General features: G+C 43.5%; 1 protein-coding gene across 3 annotated transcripts in view; it reads right to left on the bottom strand.

Moving 5' to 3' along the window:
- The window catches only part of MYO1B (myosin IB), a 105613-nt gene extending 94591 nt beyond the window's left edge, over positions 1 to 11022 (bottom strand). For 2 of the 3 annotated variants that reach the window (XM_058839792.1, XM_058839790.1), the window contains exon 1: positions 10412 to 10546. The gene's annotated coding sequence lies outside the window, so the exon portion shown is untranslated. Of the gene's footprint in view, positions 1 to 10411; positions 10547 to 10866 lie in introns of those variants that run through there. The other variant, XM_058839791.1, reaches the window with a different exon arrangement.
- Positions 11023 to 13908: the final 2886 nt, after the last annotated feature.

Here is a 13908-nt window from a genome sequence, read left to right on the forward strand (position 1 = left end):
TTGCAACATCAGTAAAAGCATTCAGAGAACTAAAATGCTTCCTCTGACTCTCCATCTTTCCCTTTGGTTTCGCCAGTGTCTGAATAGCTTCTGGATTCCTTTCTTTCTCGCAGTCCTACTGAACAAAACAGTATTTTCCAAACTGAAAAAGTTTATCATTCAGACCTTTTGAGTTAGCTAATGTTTCTCACATCTTACCTACCAAGCAAGAGCTGTTATTTGAAGCCTTGTGCAACATCTCTTAAATTTCCGTGGGCACTGAACATTACACACGTGTGCCGGATTCCTTGAGCACTTAACAAGAAACAGCTCTGGTGAATTACAAAAGTAAAATGCGGCATTACGGGGTGTATTTGTATTGGGACCACAAGAATGTTTGCATTCAGCATCAGCTAACAGGGAACAGCCCTTCAGCAACATCAGATTAGGGCAGTTTCGCACCAGTGACTGCAATTTAGATGACAGAAGATCTGACCAGAGAATTCCATAGGAGAAACAAATGTTCCGCTGGCCTCTGTTACCAAACACCACACATTTATCTAAAGATTGGGTAATTTTCAAGAAAGAATCAGGCCAATTAAGGTTGTTGAACAAACAGCTGAAACACTGAGGCAATATCATCTTTTAATAGTTTAGCAATGAAGACTTAACTGCAGCTTAGAAAAACTGATAGTGTGATAATTAGACTGCATTAGGACATGTACAAAATGTTTGCTGGGACATCATCTCCTCGTGACCTTAACAGTGGATGAAACTTTCTTCATGACCAGGACTCAGGTTCCTCATAAATGCAGAACTGAGAGGTTTTGTTGTTGCTGAAGTTCTTTGGGGCTTGTTGGAGGGGTACTGGGGTTTTTGTTTTGGTGTGGGGGTGGGGTGTTTTTTATTTTTACATCAGCTTGGTTACAACCCACACTAAGCAGTAATCTCCCCTAAAGTGAGAGAGATGCCTCTCTCATGCTTCTGTTCATATTATGATGAGACTATGAACAACTCTGGTATCACTGAAAAGGTGCACAGTACCTTACCACAAAACCAAAATCAAATGAGCCATGTATGCAGAAGATACAGCTTTGCCCTCCTTCTCTTCCTTTTAAAAAAAAAAAAAACTAATTCAGCAGCCTGAGGGGGCTGTGTTTGCATTTCTCTAAGGCTACTTTCTGTTATTTTTTTTCCCAGTAGTTTGAATAACATTAGCATGGATATTACCTGCTCTACGAGACCGTGGGGTATATCTATTCCATTATTCCTCCTTTACAGTCCCAGCAGTACATGTCTTCAAATTACTTCTGATAATTATTTTGCAACCACAACACAATAACTGCCACCAGTAATCGCACTCTGGGGTTGATCTATTTCCTAAGTCAACTTTCTGCCTTGCTTTAACTCATCTGGGTCAGTCACACAGTCACACCAGGTTTTGGGAAAAACATTTGGGTCTTTCAACGTTGCTAAGGCACTCTTCTTTAGCAGCTGTGAAAATACAGTCAAAATATGTCTGCTACTACATTTTTATCCTGCAAATGTTCCTTTACATCTTGGATTATATTGAGAGGCTTCAAAGATTATAGGTGTGAAGTGGCCTTTTCTGTAAATGGTTATTCTGGAGTCCTTTTTAATTTTTTTTTCTGTAATTAGTTTAATGGGGAAAACACCTTGGGCGTTTCCAATGCATCTAGGTCTTTATTTCCAAGGCTATTTACTGTCCAAAATTCTGGTTAAATTCCCACTGAGGTCAGCAGAAACAGGATCCATGGCGGTTTCTTATATTTAGGCTTTTCTTAGTCATTGCCTAGCCACAGAGTTTTATAATCATTCCAGGTCCACATCTACAGAAAGGGATAAAGTATTCACTAACAAAGGGGGTCCATTTTTGGCACATACACCTTACTAAGATTTCCTTAAGACTTTTTCAAAATAAGGAACAAAATGTGACTGCAAAGCCAAAAGTTGTCAAAGGTCCTGCCTTCACCCCCTAAACCAAAGACTAGATTTCAGACTGGCAGTGTTCTTTGGACAGCACAACTTTCAAAAAATTGTCAGTACAGGATATGAGCACATAGAAAACACACTCATTCTTTCAGAAAAAAATAAATTAAAATCTTTTGCTACTGGATAGCCAAACTCCACTAAGCAGTGGGTGCCCTTTTAAACTGATTATTTTAACCTTTCAAGCTGCCGCTTAAGGTTTTCTGCCAATTTTGGGGGATCCTGCCCAATACAAAGGTTACGTTTGCAGAACAGGGGCATGAAAACCAAGGTAACATTTATTTATATTAGGGGATATTCTGTGTTTGCTGTATGTCACACACCAGTAGCTTGCCACCACACCACACCAGAGCTCGGATTCAAAAGAGCTCTCAGTAGCAGATCCCCACAAAACACTTTTGCAATCAATCAGTCCTCACAAAGTCAAATCACTTCTTTCTACTGAAGTTTCAGTGCCTTGGGAACAATCCAGCAATCAGCTGTAATCAAGATCTTTGACTAAAACAGGATTTTTACTTTCTATTCCACACAAGCACACGGGCAGAAAGCAAGCCTTGCTTTCCTGCAGTGAGCACGGGAACCACATATCCCTGATCCAGGCAAAAGAACTGCTCAGGGTGAAGCAACTGGAGTGAACACTAATGTACATCCCTGGTAAGGCAGGTACTAAGAGATGTCCTAATACTACAGGGTTAAAATACCAGAGCACTAATCTGCTGCTGAAATGCTTTGTTGCCTGTTAAGCAGTCGGTGATAAGCCCTGCAGATATGCAGAAAACGAAATAACAGGCCAGGTAACACCACAGCTTCACTCAGCTGCCAACAGCAGATGGAAAAGCAGCCACAGAAATCGTCACAACAGTCACTGAACCAGGCTTAAAACCGGTCACAGATGAACACAAACCGAATCAGGAGCTTCAGGAAATCCAGATCCCAGAAGAGGCGTTGGTGCCTGTATCCACCCAGCATCAAGTCAGCCACAATAACTGAGCATACCCTAACTCCTAAAGCAGTCAGCACTCACAGTTTCCACAGCTTTCATGCACTCACATCGTCTTCCAAGCAGTAAAAGTCTGGGTAAAGCAAAAATTTCCCTGTCCTTTTCCATTTAAAACAGGAGGAAAAGAAGTTGCCCAAATACCACCCCAAAGATCTTCTAGTCCTTCTGCAATTTCTTCTTTTAGTCCACTGCAATTTCCCCTCCTGAAAACCTCACCGTCAGGTTCCTTGAAATATTTATAAATAAAGTTTGGAATGTTTTTAGCCTAGTATTTTATGAAAATAGGACAAATTATGCCAGCTGTACATCTCTTGGTCTATGCATCTACTCTCTCAGACATGTCTAATATTGAATTTTATTTGAAAGGACAGAGTAAAGGACAACAGAACAGCTGATTTTCCACACAAAAGCAGGCAGGAGAGATCTGAGCACAAGCACTCCATCAGAGACGGGTTGCGAGGAGAACAAACCCCTTATTAAGTACCACAGAGCAGAAAAATTGCTCTGCAAAATTACCTAGCTGCAGAAAAAGCTTCAAGTGGAAATTATTACTTCTTTGCAAGTCAATCCATCACAAGAGAAAAACCTGAAGGAAGTCAGACCCGACTAGTCCCATTTCTCCCAGGAGTAGCTGCCAAGGTAAAACAGAAGTGCAAGGTTTTACCCTACCACTTGCCATCACTGTCTATTCTGCACATCAGTTTCTGTCCAGCAAGACACTGCTATTTTTTAATGAAGGAAGGGAATAAAAGAATTTGGATGCAAGTGTTGCGGGAAAAGGAAACATTATTTGCCCTAAGATAAGAAAGAATCTATTTAAGGGAAGACAAGGCTTTAAATAAATTACATGTTCTATTTGTCTCAAGCAGTTGACCTATATCCACAATTTTGTCATTTTCATCCTCAACAGTAATTTTCAGATAGACACCTGAAGTCAGAGGATAAAAGTCATCAATTTCTAAATCGATGTATCTCCAGCTCTTCCTGTGTACTGTATCAAGAGATGTTTCAGACAATGGGAGGTGTTCATGAAGTTGCATTTCAACACATGGCAATCACCCTTGCCCAGATGTCCATGAAGTTAAAATCCAGCAAGACGGTGTTTTCATTAACAACTAGCACAATAAACAGAGATTTTCCAAATAAAATATAACACTTCACAGACTTAGAGAGGGACACCTTCTTAAAACATCATTAGAAAGCAACTCCCTTCCACAGACAGAAAACAGCCGGTCCCACGGCAGGCAAACTCAGCGCACACTCACGGCTAAGTCTCCCCTCGCTGTGTTTCAGTGAGAACTATCATCTGGCAGTTTTTAGGAAGCAAAAAGTTCTATTCACAGGAGATACATGCAAGCTCCCCATGTTCCAGAAACCTGTTACAAGGCACAACGAGGTCCAGCTCTAACCTTGCTTGCCAAAAGATTTTCCAGGGTTTCTCCTGGAGTGAACTTTGTTTCAACAAAGCCCTGCACTCTTTGATCACTGAAGGTAATCTCCAGAGCCCTTTTAACTCGGGCAGCCTGACAGCCTGTGAGCTGAACAATGGCAATTGTAGCTGTATCTGTTCTGTTCAAACCCACCACATCCTACAGCCATGACTACTACATTGCACTGCTCCAGAGAGCCACTTTTCATTTCATTTTCATTTTTCATTTCATTTTTAATTTTCATGTCTTCTCCATGAGAAATGCTTCTTATGGTGTGCCTTATTTCTAGGCTAAATTTATTCCTGATCAGCTAAAACCCACTTTTTGCTTTTGCTAATGCTGCTGGGGGTTGGTTTTGTTTTTAAATTTAAATGTGTTTTCTTCCTCATAGGGAAGTATTGGCGTAGGTTCATTTCAATGGGCTTCATTCCAAATAATGCATAGCCAGTATTGCCTATTTCCCTCCCAGTGGCTTTTCCATCCCCCTTGACCATCGCACCCTTTTCTGCTCCCTCCCCTATTTGAGCCCATCTTGGCTGAGCAGGGTTTAAACTAGGCTGTACAGAGGATTCCTGGTACATCATGGCAGCAATATTCCCTCATCACTACAGGAATATTCCTGCATAGAGAAAGGGATTCATTTTCACCCCCTCCACAAGTCTTTTTCCTTCTCCAAAGGTTCACAGGGAATTCCCTACTTACTCTGTACAATAAACCTGAAGTTCTCCATCAGTCACAGACTTAACACACATAAAAGTTAGCAAGGGTCTCCAGACACTCAAGCAACCACATGTTTATCTTGTAGGCTTAATTATTCCCAAAAACAATCTGCCTTTCAACCTCTACCACCTTTCTGCTGCCCTGTCTCCAAGACTCTCTTGATGAAAAGGTAGAGAAGCTGCTATTTTTGCTGGAAGTTAGACATGCCAGGTATTCCTCCTTTCACATCAGGTAAGCATGAGCTCTGCTAGGAGAAGCTTTTTTCTCAGCCCTCAGACATGAAGATCTAGCCAAGCTATTAAGTGGACAGTGAACTAGTTCCCAGAGACCCAGAAAAAATGGCACTTCATCTCTTCATCAGTGTCTTTACTTTAAATTGTTTATTTGCTTCCATAGAGGAACAGTGGAGAGGATTAATAGCAACTCACTCCCTTTAACAGCTCTCCTAAAAGCAGGGCTGACTTCTCACTGCAGTGCCATCCACAGAGTCCTTATGCAATAAGGACTTTAAGGATACCTCTTTGATCTAAAAGGATACCCTTAATTGTGCTGCAAACTCTTTTAACACAAAGGCATTAAAACACGGAGAGTAAGTGTAACTTTCTTTGCTTGTGCTTTCCCAAGATACAGAATTCAACACCTCATCACCCAGAAGTTTCCTCATTTCTGAGGTTACTGGCAAGGATTTAAGCACAGTATCAGAACACTGCATACCCTCCACTGTGCATAAAAACTGATGGCTACCTTAAGGCCCAGTCTTTTCAAAGATCTTCAAACACCAGTACACACTTGTAGACAAAAGGAGAACAGACTCCATAAAGAAAATGCATATAAAAGAGTAGAAACTTTTCAGGGTGTGACAAAACATTTCAGGATGTCATGGGTTGCTATTCCTTTTTTTCCATTGTGGCAAAGCCTACAGTTTAATTATTCTTATTTGTAATTTTATATTTGTACTCTTATTGCAATTCAAAGTACCCCCAGTAGCACTTTAGAGTGTACAAGCTATAAAAATTATAGAATATTACAGAAAAGGAAGCATAAAGCAAACAGCAAGAGAGCTGACATACAACACATATTTGTGGGCCCAGGAAACTTGTACCAGTGTTGACCAGGCTGTGGTCACAGACTTTCAAAAACTGGTTTCTGCTTATAGTAGGGAAAAAGGAGTCTTTCCTTGCTGCCTCCACTTAGAAAATAAAGAAATCCACAACAAGCACTTCTGATAGGACAACACCCACCAACACTTCTGTTACTCAGCACCTATTCCTCACAACCTATTCCTCTTTTTCTCCTTGATATATGCTCTTACTTTCCTCCTGGAGTCTTCTGCTGTCATGGTCCTCCTGCCCAACAACATAAAGACTTCTGCCAATATAAGACCCTTGGAAGGGCTGCTGCCTCTCCAAGACAGGGAGAACAAGGAAAAGTTTACTAGTACACCCACACTGAAGAAGCAATTCCAGGGCAGCACTTCACAAAGCCAGAGACAAGGCAGTTACCTAAGCCCAAGATACACCCACTCCCCACCCCTGCAAAGGAAAGAAAATCTTAGTGACAGTAAACATTTCTCATCCTTACTCCTTGGGACTCTGGATATTTGGATTCCTTATCTTGGGCCTTCAGCTTGTCTGCTGAAGTGTTAAATTTGGTCACTTAGGCTGGAGACTACCTCTCGATTGCTTACCTCCCAAAAGCTGGAGCACTGGAAAAAAGATGTTGTTCTGGCCTCTGGGGTCCATAACTCCTGCTTTACAGTCTGCATAGGAGAATTCCCCAACCAGTTTGCATCTGGAAAGGGGACTTGATAATTCTTCTTCACCTCTGAAACTGTATTTTTAAGTACTAGTCCTTCTCACTGAAACTGTCTCAACCCCACAGTGACTTCATTATCAGACTTAAAATATACATCAAGAAATGGATAGAAGCTTAATTGGTGATACCAAATGGGAAATTTCCCAGTAAAATGTAGTTGGGACAGGCAAAAATATTAACTTTCTGTACGTTTTCTCTAAAAGCTATGCCGCTATCAGGAAACAAAAACAAAACAAAAAAAAAAAAAAAAACAAAAACAAAAAAGAGAGATCCTGATTTCCACACTGTTTCAAACCAAAATCTAGAGTAATATACACCAAAAGACCCAAGCTTTCCCAAACCACAAGCAAACTGGGGCACAACTGCAAAGGATGAATGTTTTGAGACTAATGCTCAAATACACCAGGAAAGATTCACAAAAAGACCCTTGTTGCAGTTCCAGTATGCTCTTTAACAGCTGCTTCACAACATATGACAAAGAGTTGCAGAGATTTCCACTATCCCATCAGTGCAAAATTAAAATATTTAACTTCTGAACGCGTTGTGAGTTTTGGGGCTTTTTTTCATTCTGAGAACTGCAAAACAGAAGAAAATTAATGTTATTCTTTACTGTTTCTTTATGACAAAGCATGCCTTGATGTTAGCTTATACACCAGAAATCAAACTCTGGTTTCCTTCTTTTTTGGAGGATATGAATGGAGAGGTTACATAAGGGTGTAACAAGAGCTGTTACTTCCTTTCCCAGTTGAAGAGAAAAAGCTGTAGATCAAGTTACAGACTCCAGGGCTGGTCACTGCTACTTCAGCCTTCCTAAAATTCTTGCCAGTAGTCCCACAACAAACAGAAGAGGCTACTTAGAAGGCTCTGAGAATTTAATAGACTGACTACATAGCTATAAGGGAGGGAAAAACCCTTTATTTTTGTCTTTAATCAAACTCAGGAAATTCCCCAAGCTTGATGCATACAGTCACTACTTTCCATTTCAGTTTGCTGTTCATTAGTACAGTAAAAAAAGATGAATGAAATATAAGATTTATAGGACAGTCCCATACATGAGCTGTGCTAAGTACGCTCAGCAGTCTGAAAGGGCACTGAACTTTAGTGGATATGTCAGCATTTATCCCAGCTCTGACCACACAAGGCAAATGAAAGGAGGAAACAGTGTCCAAGCTTGGCTACACCAGAACTAAACTTTTCTCCAAACTGTCCCACTGGCACTTTCTTCACCTTCCTCTCCAATTCCCAAGCTGCTGCTACTACTGCTGCCGGAGGAGGATGAGATCAGACTCCAACATGAGGAATTTCTGTTCCCACAGAGCTCAGGGAAACCAGATGATCTCAGAGAATCATGTGAAGCAAGACCCTGACACTTCCATGAGGCAGAGTATCTCCAGTGTGTTGCCAGCAGTTTCTTAAGACTGCACAGTGGGAAAAATTAATGGCTTATGTTTCCAATTGCTCTCTCCCACTTCCTCTCCTCATTCGCCAGACTTTTATTTTCCCTTCCCCCAGAAGCACTAGTAGGCTTGCAATGTACATTTGCCCTTCTAAATGCAAATTAGATCAAGTCTTGCACAATGTGTGAAAGGGCTAACACAACAGAGCTAAACTACTAGCCCCTGTCATCATTTCCACACAGAGTTCCTCCCCACAGGTGTGATTTAACACAGTGTCTAACCAAAAAAAAATTTTAAAAACCCAAACAAACAAAAAACAAACAAAAAAACCCAACCAATAAACCCCCAGTTAGATAAAAAGGCAAGCTTCTGTGATTTAAGATACTTTCATGAGTCCTTTCACCTTCACATCAATCTGACTATGGAGCTCATAAGGAGCACCAGAAGCCTTTTAGATATCCAGCGCCACATAGGTGTTTCAGAAACATCCTAAGGACATGGAGGAACTTGTGGCAACCCACGCCAGTAACTGCTACAAGCCAACATAAGCAGTGACCACTTTATTTTACTTTGGGAAGAATGGGAATGCTCCAACCCTTACACCTTCACACAAAATTAAGCCAGAGGCAGCACATTGCATTAAGCACTAAATTGAAGACATTCTTAAACTCAGGCCTGGGACAACTGGAAATAGAAGCACGTGATGAGAAGAATGTCATTACTTTTCATATGTTTAAAATCAGCCAGGGACTCAACTTTACTTTAACAGATGGGTTGGACTATTTCTACTCTCTAACACTGCACACTTTTGGGGAATGCCTTGTTTTTGACACAGAGCTTGACAAAGTGATGATTCATCCAGGGAAGGATGGGCAGCTTGTTGCCAGCCTTAATTCACAATTAACAATAGGACAGACGGATATGGAAGGCTCATGATTCGACACAAAAATCGCAAAGTCAGGAGTTTTACCTGACCTTTACGCCAGTGATCATTTCCAATCTGGATATAGTTTAAATAGTTTCTCTGACATAAATTTTAAGAGTAGTTAGCTTTTATTTCGTTACTGTTACATTTGTCCCCTAGAACAGTGGTCCCAAATACACAGCAAGTGACTCAATGACATGGTCTGAAATTTCAAAGCTTTAAATTACCGGCTAAAGCAAACAGCACGTGTGAGCAGGGACGAGTGAGCACAGAGGTACCGAGGGCAAGGCAAGCACTGGACCACTTGGTGACTGCGCCGCCAGCCCCGCTCCCTGCGGCTCTGCTAAGGAAGGCCATTGTTTTCCAGCAGGGAGTCTGGCCACTCCGAGGAACAAAGGGATGCCCTTCCCAAAACACAGCGACAGCAGATGTCCCACACCGAATCCCAACAGCCTCCATGGGCGCAGACAGGCGATCTTCCTTGGGAGGCTCAGCCATGCCGTCCTCTCAGGGAAGTTCTCTGGGACAATGACCCTGCCCTGGAAAGCCCTTCCTCAAGTCTCCTCTCCAAGTGTTACCCGACAGCAGAATCCATCATCCTGCTCCAAGTTACCAAGCACTCTTCCCACGGCTCCCCCGAGCCCCACAGCCGAGCCCGCTCTTTTGAATTCAGCAAAGCCGCGCACACAGGGTAATTATTTTAAACAAGAAGAAACAGATGCCACCCTCTCTTCCCAGAAAGAGCACGCACACACACACACACTCTCATATTTGAGGGAGCGAGCCCCGGACCATCCCTGCGCGTGTGCGCAGCGTGTTCATGCCTCAATGAAGCTGTCCCAAGCCCGCTGCCATCCACCAGACGCTTCTCGCAGCCTCACGCTCGCAGAGCGTCCCGAAGCCGCAGTTAAAGCGGGGAAGGGGCGCGCAGGAGGCGCCGGGGCTGCCGCGCTCGGCACCCGCACCCAGCACCGCCGGCACCTCCTCACAGGAGAGCCGGCTCCGAGCCGCCACACCACCGCCCCAACCCGCTGCAGCGCCCACCCCATCCCTTTCCCCATCCCCATCCCCGCGGCTGCCGGAGCCCCCGGTGCGCGGAACAAAGGGAGCCGGGGAGTCCCGGGGGGAGCTGTACCTCTGCCACGGAAGGGCGCTGCCCGCCGTCCCTCGACCGCCCGCCGCCTCCCGCCCCGAGCCGCCGGCGGACGCTGCCCTGCCGAGGAGCCGGCGGAGAGGAGCGGAGCGGAGCGAGCGGGGCTCAGCCCCGGCCCCTCCCCGCCCGCCCGACAGGGGCGGAGGCGCCGCCGCCCGCCCGCCCCGGGCCCGCAGCGCCGCCCGGCGGGCACCGCTCCGTGCGCGGGGTCCGGGCTGCACCCGGTCCCGGGGCTGTATCGAACCCCGGCCCGCACCGAAACACCGGGCTGCTCCGGGACACCCGGCTGCTCCGAGACACCGGGCTGCTCCGGGACACCGGGCTGCTCCGAGACACCGGGCTGCTCCGAGACACCGGGCTGCTCCGGGACACCGGGCTGCTCCGGGACACCGGGCTGCGCGGAGCCCCCGCGACCCCCGTGCCGCCGCCCTCCTCACCTGGTCTCCCGCGCTTCAGACTCGCCTGTTCTGCAGTTCTCCAGTTCATTTCTTCCACCCTCACATTAAGCCGTCAAAAACTAAGCAGAAAGAGAAATTGGTCTGTTTTGGTGTGAAACCAAACATCTCCCACACGGTTTCTGCAATAATGTTTTCAGTATTTCCTCTGCTGAGTGTAAGCGCCCGAAAGTATTTACAGCAAGCTTTGACATAACATAGCTTATCTGCCCAGTCCTGCCCCGATAAGCGCAGGAGCCACCAACAATGGAGAGCGACTGCCCCATCGTATGAAAAAAGAGGCGGGGGTGGGAAGAAAAAGCCCTAGAGGGGCTCATACTGTGTTTCAGGGACTGAGGGCAAGGGACGGAGGTTTCTCCCCACCCCCGTGAAAACTCCCCATTCACAGATGATGCGGAGAGTGTAGGTCTGTGTATTACACTGACACACTTCCTGGCAAAATACTCCGTGTGAAAAGTTTCACTGCTGGTGCTTTTTTCCTAAGAAACCAATTAGCAGATTTTGTTACTTTCTCATGTTTGCAAGCAGGCTTTTCCCAAGCTGGGCTGTTTTTAGACAGCAATAAGCTTCCATTCAACCCGAAGCTAAACCTACAGTGAGAAGAGGACCCGAACTGCGGATACACAACCAGAACTCTTTAGCATGTGGAAGAAATCCAGCTTGTATCACCAGATTCAACGTGATTAGAACCAAACAGTAAAGATGTCATATGCATTCTAAAAGCCTTCCTCATTAAAACACTTCAGATATTTCAAAGTCAACACTTACATTTTCAGATACACATCTTCTTGGTAGTCCTTCTGTTTATAGAGAGAGATTGTGTTCTCACATAATTTTCAAATCTGTAACTGTACAAGTGTTGGAGAGCTCTCAGGTGAATCCCAGGAACTAGAGCCTTGAAGCCCTGCTGATTTATAGACTCATTACTATTTTATTATTTTCAGCACAGATGCTTAGCTCCTAAGATTTGTCTTGCCATTAATATTTTGTATCTGTGAAATTAATTACTGCTTTCATTAGAAGTGGTCAAAAACTACTTCAACAAAATATTTTTCCTGCTGAAGAGCTGAGGGCCTGGTCAAAACTCAGTTGTATGGACAACCCAATGCAGGTATTCTCAGGAGGATAATTTAGCTTTTAGCTTAATTTTTCTTTAGGAAAAAGGCACAGGTAAGAACCATTCCTGAGCAGCACCATGACCCTGTCTTTTCACCTCTTTCTTGGTTCAGGTAAGTGGTTTGCTCATGACTCAACTTACTTTCTGGGAGATAGTTATTGCATTCTTTCCCAAACAACAAAGGGAAACAATATTAATATATTAAAAAAAAAAAAAAAAAAAAAAGCAATTTCCTTTTACTCCAAAGCTAAATGAAAACTAAATTCAAGTTTATAAGGAAAGCAATTACTGTCGAGTCAACACTATTTATCTACAACACACACAGAATAAAAAGAAACATCATGAGACAGTGACTGCAAGCATTTCACTCAGAATGTACATATTTCAACTTTACACATTGAAATTATCATAAATCGCCGCATTGGCATGAAAATGCAAAATTTTCTACCTCAGAGGTTAAAATTCTCTGTTTGATCCGAGGGTCACACAGGAATAAAGCAGAGCAGTTTTCCTTCCATGATCCTACCACTGTGTTTCAAAAAGGGCAACACTGGTTACTTCTCAGGTGCAATTTTCATATCCATTTGATGCTTAGATTCCTGTAAATAGAACTTCCATCCATGACAGCTGGTGATGTTTGCTAGCATTTGTAACACAGATAATATTAAGCACCTTTGTGAAGTTGCCTTGTCCTCCAGGAAACAAAACAAAAATTATTTAGAGTTTTCCCCAGCCTTCCAGCACTCCATTCCCCACCTTGTTTCAGGTTTGTGTGAAAGAAGATATTATCCATCCCTCTGCACAGGCAATTTTCCAATTTCAGTATAAAATGTGAATTAGCAGCCTATCAATGTATCTTACATTCTTTGCTTTGTAGAGCAAGCAAAGGAAGAAACAGGTCCCAAAACCTGTGTTCATTCCCTAAAGCAAGTTAGTGCAATGCAAAGAGTATCCAATTCCATCTAGAATATTTTTCATTTTACTACATCTACTGGACTACATAATTACCACTGAAACAATCTGCAGTAAATAATAATAAAAAATAAAATAAAATTTAAAAAATCTAAAATAGACTAAAAGACATGCCTGGTCACAGATGATCAGTTAGACCAAGAATCATATAAGATATGACTCATTTCTCATAGCCAGGTAGTAAATCCTGAGCCATGTAAGAGATCAGTATTCAGCACATATTCAGGTCTCTCTCAAATACAAGGTATAACCTGGAGGTTATTTAAGGGGAATTTCCAACTACTGAATCATTAAATATGCTTTCTTTAACACACAGATGTCACCCTGAAGGGGCAGAGGCAGAGGCTTTGTTCAACACCAGCCTACAGCCATTTCAGAGAGAAAATGGGAAAGTGTCTGCTTCCCTTTTTTGCAGGTCCTGCATCACAATTTACCAAAAGCTGTGACAGACATCCATGTACATCAGAACAGTTTAAGAGCTGCTTATTTACAAATTTCTTTTTTTTTTTATTTCTTTTCTTTTTCTGGATGTCTCCACAGGATGATTACTTCTTGGTTGCAGCCTTAAAGTCTACAGCTTCACAAGGCGAGAAGCTGGGTATAAAACCCACTGTGAAACTGCCTGCTGCTGAGACTGAAAGGGCCAAACTCTGGAGATTTAAGGTATGGTTTAGTGTGACAAACCATCAATCAAACACACAATAGCCCTTGGAGTGGCTTCTGACAGTCCCTGGCAATCAGAAGAGCACTAGTCAGTGGCTGGAAGCACCTCCAAGCCAACCTTGCCAGGAAGAGAGGCAAAGAACAGCTGACCCAGCCACCTCAGAGAACAAAATGACAGTGACGTGCAATTTGTACAGTCTGTCAGGATTTGCAGCAAGGCAGGAGGGGAACCTAGTCCCAGTTCATGGTGCTAGGATGAGGATAGCTCACCA

This window comes from Poecile atricapillus, chromosome 5 (assembly GCF_030490865.1).
Source record: "Poecile atricapillus isolate bPoeAtr1 chromosome 5, bPoeAtr1.hap1, whole genome shotgun sequence".
NCBI classification, from domain to species: Eukaryota; Metazoa; Chordata; class Aves; order Passeriformes; family Paridae; genus Poecile; species Poecile atricapillus.